Here is a 12465-nt window from a genome sequence, read left to right on the forward strand (position 1 = left end):
ATAGCAGTAGATAGTGTGCCGGACAGTAAATATTTGGTAGAGTTTTTAAAGCCCAGTTTAGTGTCTCTGCTGGGCCTTGATGCAATGTGTGGCACGCAGGGGGGGGGGGGGGGGGGGGGGGAGAGCTCAAGGATTTCATCACATTAAACGCTCACTTAAATCTGACAAGTAGCCATCACAGAAGACTCATCAATGACCATCCTTTATTCTAACTCCACTATCCTGCTGTCTGTTGTTGTAGCAAACTAAGTGCAATGACATTGAAGGTCATTTTCAATCGAGTTAATCGAGAAAAAGAGACGATGGACTTATAGTTTTTCCTTTTTACATTCTTCTTTTTCATTCAAGGGAATGTAACTTATTTCCTCTTGTCGCTTTAAACGCTGCCCCAACCCCCATGCCAGTCCCAGCAGCCCAGAACGAAGTGTGTGTGTGTGTGCTCAGAATGTTCTAGTGCATGGGGGGAAGGGGTGTGTGTGTGTGTGTGTGTGTGTGTGTGTGTGTGTGTAGATTGTCCTGGCATACTGCCAGTCTCTCCATCTCTCATTACCACTTTGTGTGTACAAGTGTCTCTCTGTGTGTGTGGGTGTGTGTGTGTGTGTGTGTGTGTTCGAGTGCACGACGGGGGCCCGCCAGCGTGACGGGCGTCACCATGGCAACCCCAGTGCAGGTTCCAGATGCAATGAATCATATTTCTACAGGAAGGTGCATGCACACACACACACACACACACATACACACACACACACACACACACACACACACACACACACACACACACACACACACACACCTTAAATGGGCAGCAGGGTAGCCATGCAGATTAGTTTTATCAAGATGGACTAACTCTCATTTAAATATTCATTCTTTCTTTTATTCTCCTGATGATTGGCTGCCTGGATCCAGCAATCATTCTGGACACACAAACAGGTACACACACACACACACACACACGCACACGCACACACACACACACAAGCACACACATACATGGCCACACACACACAGTTAAGCAACCATTTGCAAAACCTTTTCAGAAGGAAACCGTTCTTTTTACTCGCTCTACTTTTATGTTGAAAGAAAAGTTTGTCAATTTTGGAAAAAATGTACTTATTTATTTTCTTGGCAAGACTTAGATGAGACTATTGATCCCACTCTCATATTTGTATGTTAGATATGAGGCTGGAGCTAGCAGCCAATTAGCTTAGCATAGCATAAAGACTTAAACTACGGACTAAATATACGAGACATAACGTGTTAATGATTTAACGGTAGGAGTGCTAGTTGGTGGATTTTGTTACCATCTAGCGATACGTTTGCAGATCGCAACCAACTGAAACTTCTTCCTCGTAGGAGAACTATGATGGCCAAGTGAAAACGCAAAGGTCCTTATCTAGAGCCAGTGTTTGGTTTGTCCGTTCTGGGCTACAAAAACATGGAGAAAATCACCCACTGTTTATGTAGATACAAACGGCTCATTCTAAGGTAACGAACACACAATTATTGTTATTTTCAGGTTACTATACAGTAAATAAAATATACTTATTAATATTATATTACATTTATGCAGATAGATCTCCCTAAATACTACAAACAGTTAATTTGAGGAGAAAATCCCGCTATAAGAACTTGACCTCCTACATTGCAAATGGTGGTGAAATGTAGAAGTTTGGCTTTGAATTCAGTTGAGTTCAACATTTTTAGATTCTGGTTAAAAATGTGGACATTCAGCAGCTACATCTTGTAACATGTCATATCCTGTCCCACTATTCTACTGTTTCAACTGAATGAACATTTGAAACCAGTTTGTTTTAATTCATATTCTTGCTGTTTTTACACACTTTAGGTGACATCCTAAAAATACCCTCATTACCCTAAAATGTTCCTCCCCGTCTCCATCTCCATCTCCACACTGACTCACAGCAGTCAAAGCCCCCCGACAGTGAAGAGGACCCCGTGTGTGTGTGTGACAAAAAGAGGTGTGTATAAAACAGGGGGAAGATAAAAGAATAGGAATTATTCTGTGTGTGTGTGTGTGTGTGTGTGTGTGTGTGTGTAGAGTTTCTGTCTGCATGACTTATTCATAACATTACAGAGTTACAGTCGGCCCACACACAAACATTTCCACAGCTAGGTTCCCTCGGACTAACCTGAGAAAACATGTTCTAAACCACACAAAGACATTACCCGAAGAGAACACTGTGGGGAAATCTATTATAAGTGCTCTACTGCACTAAAGCTTCATCCATTCTGTCGCGGGCCTCCAAAGACGACACGCGAGCTACGAGCTCGCACAAAACACACAGAGGGATGTACGAACACAATATTCTGTGAAGAAGCAAGAACCGGCAAAACGCCAAAAACCAAAGTCCTCAATGCAGAGGAGGAATTGTTTTTAACTGTAAACTCATATTTCCTTTGCATGTACTACTTTATTTCCTTTATACAAGCCTTTTAAAGAAAGTATTAAATGCAATATAAACAAAACAGAAGTTGAAAGGTTAAAAATTCTGCACATAATTTGAATCGAATGGCACAATATTGACTCATTTTTAAGACCTTCCTGCTTCTAAAGCATTTAAAAGTAAATTTAGCCTCAGACATGTGAAGAGTATGTTTATCAGTAGTTTATTTGTGGCAGTAATGTCTGAAACGCGGTCAGCTGGCGCCTAGTTAACAAAAATGTTGAAGAGCAAAGGCACCTTAGAAGCTTTGGCGCTCGATGCGCAAGCCGTGATGACGTCCTGTTCTGGTGTGTGCACCTCGCGAGGGCGAGTATAAACCAAGCTACCCGATAATCGTGACCGTAGGAGGCAAAAGCAGAAGGTTGTAAAATGCTTGCAGCCCATTTGGAGTAAAACTATTAACTAATAATGATTTAAATGTTGTTTAATGTGGAAAAGTTTCTGTTATGGGAGGTCACGCAACCCTACGATGACGTCTTACTCTAAACTTACTTCGGTCCTAAAAAGAAAAGGTTAATATTCATAAATACAAATCATATACGCTGAGCTTTAATGTAAGGTGTTTCTGCAAATACAATAAAGAGGCCTTGCAGATGTATGGACTATTCATGGCTTATGCACGGGTTTCACAGAGCAGCAGAAGACTCCACAACCTTGTATTGTGTACATAATGGTGATGCAGATAAAGAACAGATGCGAGATATCACAGAGAGGAGCCGCGCGTCAACTCGCTTCGATTAATTCCATTCAGTTTCTGCACATAAACTTCATATCCGTGTGATTATCTTTTGTAAATATTTTCCCATGGAGATGAAATGCTCGTCAGGAAGCTCCAGGAGACCATGTGAGCCACCCGGCTGACGACAGGGAGGTGTCGCTCAGTCAGACTCAGGTCTCCACCTGATTGGTCGGTAAAAACGAATGCGTGGGAGGTGTTGTGACACTGAAGCTGCAGGTCCATCAGAGAGACCCGTGTTTATTTATAATGCTTGCTCTATTTTCTCATTATTGTCAGAGTAAAACGCTCTCTGGAGCTGGCTCAGAGCTATAAAGTGCTGCAGGGACGAAGGCCGACCAGCAAAGTTAGCTACGACAACAAGCCCGTGGGATTTTTCCAATTCGATTTTGGATTATTGCAGAAAATAAGCTCTTTGGGAAACACTAGTTTATGATTCTTTCTGTTCAGCAAGATAGTCTTCACAAATAAACAACACTTCTATGATTTTTGAAGCGAGAATGCAATCAGCAGACGTGAAAATGCTGAAAACTAATTCACACATCCACCTGTTCGCAACCGCCTTTTTTACGACGTAAGAGCTTTAAATTTGTGAACAAAATGTTAAGACCTCTTAAGCTTGTGTGGAAAATGCTGACTCATTGACGGGTTTTAAGACTCATTCCTGCAGCGCTCTGAGGGCCAGAATATATTTCAACATTTCGACAGGGCCTTCGCCCCCCCCCCCCTCTCCCAGCACCTCAGACATTCTCCGTCACTCGTCACTTTCAAAACCTGTGATGCAAGTTATGCATGTTTTTTGTTGTTCCTTACTGTTATGTCATCTCTTTTTGTTTGTATTGCTTTTATTGTTTCTGTTGTTATCATGTAAAGTGCCTTTGAGTAACTTTTAAAGCGCTATACAAATAAAATGTTTTCTTATTTATTATTATTTCATGACATACGATTTTCTTCAAGTGCGGTGTTAGTAATCACACAATCTCAGATCAAAAGCCTCTGATGTGATTATCTGTGTAGTCAACAACAGATAACACCAAGTTACGGTTATTACAGTTTTAATAAACTGAGATTTGAAAGAATAATGTTCATGTAAAATGATGCATATAGATAGAGATATGCCTGAATCAGTTCACATGCAGACAGACAGACAGACAGACGGACGGACAGACCGTCTGTCCGTCCGTCCGTCTGTCTGTCTGTCTGCATGTGAACTAATAGATCAGATCAGACCGGGTCACTGCTCTGTTTTTGACTTTCCTGGATCATTAATGGCTTACTTTGAAAATGAATGTGGACCTTTCTCACTCTGTGTATAAGTGTGTGTGTGTGTGTGTGTGTGTGTGTGTGTGTGTGTGTGTGCGAGCGCTCTCCACCCCATCTCTTTGGATTCTGGCCCGCTGCCAAACAGCAATTGGTTCTCATTCTACCAAAAACAAAAGACCAGCAATGTCAGGGTGAGAGAGTGTGTGAGCGTGCGAGCAAGGGAGAAAAACAGAGAGAGAGAGAGAGAGAGAGAGAGAGAGAGAGAGAGAGTGAACAAAGTGAAAGAGAAAGAGGGAACAATAGGGGGAAGGGTCTGTACAAATTTCACATCTCAGTGAGCTCAGAGGACAGAGAGAGAAATGGAGAGTGTGAGAGAGAGAGAGCAATAAAGACATGGGGGAGGGAGGGCGAGATGAGGGTTATTCTTTCTTTCCTTTATTTTTTTGAGTTCGTTAAGCTACTAAATGACAAGAAGAGAGAGTCCTTCACTGACATTCAGCAGTGCTTCAAAACACACGCCGTGGTGCTAAAACAGAAAGTAAACATCTTTCCTGTCGGTTAGATTCAGACCTGCTCTGTCACCTGTATTTCATTTCCGTCGTGTTTGAAAGGGAACTGTTCTAAAGCCCTCCGACTGTACGTGTTACTTTCGTCTTTATAGGGGGGGTCCAGGTGAAGGTGGAGGTTTTCTCCAGTGCAGTTTGCTTCTACAGCGCTGCTTATCAAAAACAGGGTTTATGTGAGTCTCTCATGTATCATAATGAGATAAGTGTGAGTGATTTGTTATCTACAGATATTTTATCATCAGATACTATCAGCTACGTTGTCTTAGTGGCACCACAACCCTGACTGCTCATATTCTTCTTCACATAATCCTTTTGTCTTGTCCTTGTCCGAGTTTCTGCACACTGATCTTTAAATTTAATGTTTTATTTTGTGTGGAATTAGTGTTTATCGTAACTACAGAGACATGAGATGAGATGATCGTGAAATACACCGGACAGATTAATGCATTTTATTAATTTATGAGCTTTTATTGCATTACAAATTTGTTGTTGCTGTGACAATTTAGTTCTGGATATATTTAACGAGTGCCTTTGTTTTTTTTACAACACCCGTAAATTTTTATGATTCAGTCTACGACAGCAAGACGCACACACACACACACACACACACACACACACACACACACACACACACACACACACACACACACACACACACACACACACACACACACACACACAGTTCCTTATTTTCCTCTCCATCTCCATATCAATGGCTGCAGGACAATCAACTCGTCGGTTCACACCAGCAGTCTGACTGACACAGACACACAGACACACAGACACACACACACACCCAGACACACACAGACACACACACACACAGACACACACAGACACACACACACACACACACACACACACACACACACACACACACACAGACACACACAGACACACACACCCACACACACTCAGCCTCTTTCTCCCTCATTTTCCTTCTCCTACTTCCTCAGCCCGAGGAATTTTTATTTTGTGCATTTCCCTCCTAAATGGTGATAGAACATGAACAAAAACAACATATCACTAAAGACGTATTTATATTTTAGACATGCGGTTGACCCTGACATCGGCAGCAGTTTACCACAAACAGTAAACAACACAAGGAAGATATATCTGTATATGTGTATCGTTGAAGCGCTTTGCTCAAGTGGTTCTGCGTTAGGGAACGAGGGAACGAGGGAACGAGGTTACAAATGAGGTTTGTTAAGAAACTGTGCTTCGTTATGGAACCACTGCCCCTTTAGAAAAACTGTTGTTTTCTGTAAAACACTGCGAGTTAACATGCATACCAAATATGGATTTAAAACATAAATGAAAACAAATAAACAGCTTACGACTACACATACCCAAGGCTATTTAAAACTTTCAAACATATTGGAAAATAATGTTATTATTAACATTATTATTTTCAATAATAAAGAAATGGAGGAGGATATAAGACAACGTACAATACTAAATGTGTTTGGTCTTGAGCTTAGCTTGTGTGATATTATGATAATATTGCAAACCAACACTGCTGATTGATACTTCTGCTTATGACTGAATTAAATGACTTTAAGTGTCAGAGAGATTTCTCATTCTGCAGGGAAGTGTTCAGATGTATAGCAGACGTTACAACATGCAAACAAACTATTTGAACAATAGGGATATATATATAAATATACTGCGCGTCCTAGCGGTTACAACATCTTAAAAAGGTGAAAGTGGTTGTTAGAACACTTACAGCAGGTTATTGTGCACAAACAACATCAGCATAACTGTGAGAAAAAGAAAAGCATGTAAACACAGAAGATAGTCATCGACTTAGACAAAAAACAAACATCAGACACTCATCAAAGTCACCCTGGCTCAGTGGACTAATGATACGTGTGTGTGTGTGTGTGTCAGAACGTCGGTCCTGCTTTATTTTGATGACTGGACAGCAAGCTAATTTGCATATTTCCCATAAACGCCCCTCTTGTCCCTCCCCTCTAAGTGTAAATGAGCCGTCGCCTTGGACACGCTAATTAAACAGGATGATGCACACTCACCCAATCAGGAGTACAGAGGAATGTAGACATCACACACACACACACACACACACACACACACACACACACACACACACACACACACACACACACACGGTACACTTAACCAACCTGAATCAGACACATCATTTAGGATGATGTCTGTGGTCACTGTCTTGTCACACTCACACACACGCACACACACACACACACACACACACACCCACACATACACACACACATGCATAAATAAGGTGTCTAGACAGCACAGCTGTCAGTCTGCCCTCTGGTGTGTGTTGAACATACAAATCAACAGAGTGGCAAAGAGAGAGAGGAGGTACTAAACAGTCATACACAAACATCAGAGGCGTCACACACACACACACACAACAGGATCCCTTTTAATCCTGCCACTGTTGGTCTTCCTCTGATTTCACCTTTTCTCTTGAATTTTCTGTAACGAATGTCCCATTTTCTGTTTCTGTTATTATCATTATTCTACTTCCGTCTCCCATCACTAGAGATCTTTAAAATGTGTAGAAGTTGGACCACAACTGTGTTTTTATATGTATTACCCTCAGACTGTATATAGTAGACACCGTGACGTCACCAATTGGTTCATAGAGTTTTTTGCAACCACAAGTGAAAACTCAACTTCAAAGCCACATGGATGAATGGATGAGGAGTTCTGAGAAAGAAATGGAATCAACTGCAACTTCATGAAAACCTCCCTTTGCTGATGAAGTCCATGACGCAGGATTGAAAGCTCCAGAATAATAAACAGACTGAGGGGTGAGAGGATGCGCAACAATATAACAATTAGCTCAGATTGCTCTCATTTCAATTGACAGTGCCTTAGTGTGAGATAGCTAATCTATCAGTTTCCATTTCATTAGTTTGTCTCACATCATTGTGTAGAAATGCATTTGTGTTCGTATTTTACATTTGTTTGCTCAAGTGCATCAAAGGAAACACTGACATCTATAAGGCTTCACAGTCAGCTGCCTTTGCAATTCGAGAGGAGAAATTTAAATCAGTTCTTGAACTCAAAAGGGCAACACTAGCCCTTGGCAAAGACACACACACACACACACACACACACACACACACACACACACACACACCCCACACACACACACACAGTTTGTCATGACACATTAGAAATGCTAAATACCATGCAAGATTAAGAAATACAAAAGCAGCACTCATTTGCATACAGACACACACACACACACACACACACACACACACACACACACACACACACACACACACACACACACACACATTCCAACACTACCAGAGTAACATCTGCCACCAATGGACTGCTTCTTTCCTCCTTCATTAAACAGAGTGAGACGGAAGAGAAGCAGAAATACAAAGTATAGAAACGATAAAAAGGTACGTAGCAACAATTTCACCGTACAAAGGTGTGACAGCACGTAACCGTGTCCATTTTTATGTGTTTAGTTCAAACTGTCTGCACAATAGAAATCCACCCAAAGGACAAGGAAGCCATTGCACTGTGACTTTGGACTTCACCATTGTTGAGGCGACTGCAGCCTGTCTTACCACAAGTCTCCACTAGAGGCCGCTGGTTCTACTGGCTGACAGACGGAGAGCTTTGGGTTTCCCTCACTGGTTCTGACAGGACAGTCGTGTAACAGCTAAATGAAACCAACGTGCTGTCGTTTCCTGGACCTCAGTGGGTCGAGTGAAGCTCTGCTGTAAACTGTAAGGCATCAAAATGTTCACTTGATGTGTTATTGTGCTGAAGAACACACACAATATCTCCAAAATGGATGGATGGATGGATGTATAGATGTATAGATGGATGTATAGGTATATAGATGAATGGACGGACAGATATGTAGATTGATATATGGATAGATGGACAGATGGATATAAAGATAGATAGATAGATATATCTATCTAGATAGACAGATATTGTGTACGTATGGAGCATTTCTCTATTGCAGTAGGTTTTTAGAGTTCAGCAGCTCGATGGAGCAAACGAGAGCTTCGTGTGGTTAGTTTTGCACTCGGTGTTCTTCCTGACAACAGAGGTTTGTATTCAGAGAAGAGAGGATGTTGAGAGTCTGCAGCGATGTTTGTTGCTCGTACAGCCTCTGTGTGCTCTTTCTTCTCTTGCTCCTTCATGGCTGCTTCCAGCCTTCTTTAGCACCCCATCGCAGCCCCTTTCCAGCATCAGAGCCATATGCTGCATCTGTCGTTAACATACCATAGCAATGCTCTTTTTCCTCTTCATCATATTTACTAACAGCTGTAAATGCATCTCACTAATGCCTTTTGGTTGTTTCACAATAGTCTGTGTGGATGGAGCAGTATTAAGAGTTTACAAATAAAACATAGGATTATCCTATTAAATATAGTTCATTGTAATAGATTAAAATAGCCAACAGTAGTTTTATAAAATAATTCAAATTATAATTCAAAGTATAATGCTGCTTACAAAGCATCAGTAATTCTAATCCAATAATATGTATATTAAAAAGTATAAAAATCACAGGGTGGTATTTGTCTGAGCTATGAGTACTTCTCCTTTTCATACTTTAAGTACAATCTGCAGACAATACTGATGTACTTTTACTTAACTGACATTTCAAGGCAGGACTTTTACTCAAATAAAGGATTAAATGTTCCCCCTTGGCAATCAAAATGAACGTTTTCTTAATAGTTTTGCATGTTTATGTCTATTGACTGTATGTACTTTCCATAACTGCTGGCCACATTGATAAAACACAGAATATGTTTTTATACTGATTTAGTTTCTGTATAAAGATACTTTATAATGTGCGACGGTGCATTTGAGAGCATGGGATACTTTAAAACTTCTTCTTGGCGTTTCATTTAAAGATGCTGCAACATAGAAGCTGTCGAAGAGCATCGCGTCATACAACAAAACCAAATGTAGGAGAAACGCAAAAAGCAGGCATGTCAATATTTGTGAAAATTCAAACATGAATTTAGTCGGAGTGACCTTTAATGCATCAACTCTGATATCTTTGTGCACTGTGATCGATTACAGACGTTATATATTATTTATCTTACGCTCTGCTTTCCCTTTTGCTGATTGGACATTGCATGTTTTCCCTTTTCTGGACGTTTGCTATACTTGATATGTTTCTTTGTTATTCTCTCTCACGCACAACATTTTGAATGTTTAGAATGCCTTTTCACAATGCAAAATTATAAAGTAATTATCTCTTTCTCGATTCCCACATGGATGTAATGCCCCAAACAAGAGTTTGCAGCTGCCACCGGCCCCAAACAAGCCAATCTGCACACGCACGCATGCACGCACACACGCACACACACACACACACACACACACACACACACACACACACACACACACACACACACACACACACACACACACACACACACACACACACACACACACACACACACACACACAGCTTCATGAGGCAGCGTTGGCACAGCGCCCTGAGATGTCGGCACACATCACGGGCACAAAGGAGCGAAGGAAACCTAGACAAAAAAAATAAAAAAGAGACAAACCCCCCAAAAACAGAACAAGGCTACAATAAGCACACAGGAAGAAACACAGCACAGCGGACGGCAGCACGACAGAGAAATAAAGAAGGATGAAAGACAGCGTACCTCGTTTCTGATCCTCGCCACACAAGGAGAGCAGGAAGGTTGCTGCTCTTGATTGGGGTCCACCTGTCTGTCTGTCTGTCTGTCTGTCTGTCTGTCTGTCTGTCTTTGTGCATCTGTCTGTTTGTTTGTCTGTCTGTGTTTGTCGGTCTGTCTGTCTGTGTGCACACAGACAGACAAAGACACATGTGTCTTTGTGCATCTGTCTGTCTGTGTGTCTTTGTGCATCTGTCTGTGTCTGTCTGTCTGTGTGTGTCTTTGTGCATCTGTCTGTGCATACATCTCTGTTTTGTCGCTCACATTTTCTGCATCTTTTGTGTCTGCCATGTACAGATCTGTCTGCCTGCAGCGATGCCCGTCTACAAACACACACAAACATGGAAGCACAGACGGACAGACAACCATGTTAGGTTCAAAACGCACAAAAGCAGTCAGACTCATCAGTGCAAAGGAAACACAGACGCCGCAAGAAGCGGGGGGCGAGGTGTGATGAGGGGAGCCCATGAACTTTAGCGGCCATCCTGGATGAGGACACGCGGTGGGGCACGACAAGCCAATGAGACATGTTATACCGTTTGTTATGAAAGCACATAGGAGACGTCCGGGCAACCCTTCATCCACGGTTTGGACACAAGCCAAGTCGTGCATCCCACACCGAGCAGATTTCCTCTGTTCAATCCCAGCATGCCTTGGCACGGCAACGAGTGACCGCAGTCACAACAGCAAAAAACAGGGAAGAGACAGAGAGAGGGACAGAGGGGCTGGATCTCTGCCATGTCTCCCTTGTAGGGAGTTAATGAAGCAAGAAAAGCTTGGATACACTTCAAGCATCAACTTTCACACACACACAATCACAGTGGGCACAATAACCAAAGCCAGCACAGACAGCGGGCATATTGAACACGTCTTTCATATTTATTTTAACATGTTCCCACCTCTTGCACAAACAAAAAGCCCTGACAAGGCAAACAGCCACCAAGCTGTCGAAACCTGACGTCTTTGTTTGTGGTTAAATCGTGTTCGATTGATGTCTTGATTAATAATTTAGTGCTTTTCAGGATGAAGCACAGATGAAAAATAAGGAGATGTTGCATTCAGCATGGGCGTCCCTATACTTGGCACATATGTGACGAGTGGAGGGGAGGTGTTGTTGAATGGAGGGACGTCTGGGTGAGACGCCGACATGGTGTCTGAAATAAAAGGTGGACAAAGGGGAGGAAGAGGAACTGGAGGTCGGAGTGGAGAGAGACGACAACGAGCGGAGGAGCGAAGACAAAGAAGAGCACAGAGACGGTGGTTAAGAGCATGTTACTGTGCCAAATACACAACCGTACCAAAATATGAAATAATATCAATAAAAAGCTAACATCTAGGTAGGGCTGTGCCACATCCAATCAATTTCAGCAAACATCCCAGTATGATTTAATTCAAAACACGTATTACTACTTTGCAGTTAAATATTTAACCTTTATTCCAACATGAAAAAAGCAGTAAATAACACTTTGATAAACACGTCAGGACATCTTATTTTTGTCACCCTCACAGGGAATTCAGTATAATATAATAATATATATATATATCATATAATATTCTGTATAATATAATAATGTATATCATATAATATATATATCATATAATAATATATCATATAAAACACACATATAATTATTTATTTATAACTATATATCATGTCTCAGCAGGTGCTTCATGTCCCTCACTCCCTAGCTGTCCGTGCTGGATCTGTCCCGTTGTTTTAAAAAGCTAAATAAGTTATTAGC

Source organism: Anarhichas minor, unplaced genomic scaffold, assembly GCF_050575085.1.
Source record: "Anarhichas minor isolate MPS153535 unplaced genomic scaffold, ASM5057508v1 ptg000007l, whole genome shotgun sequence".
Taxonomy (NCBI): domain Eukaryota; kingdom Metazoa; phylum Chordata; class Actinopteri; order Perciformes; family Anarhichadidae; genus Anarhichas; species Anarhichas minor.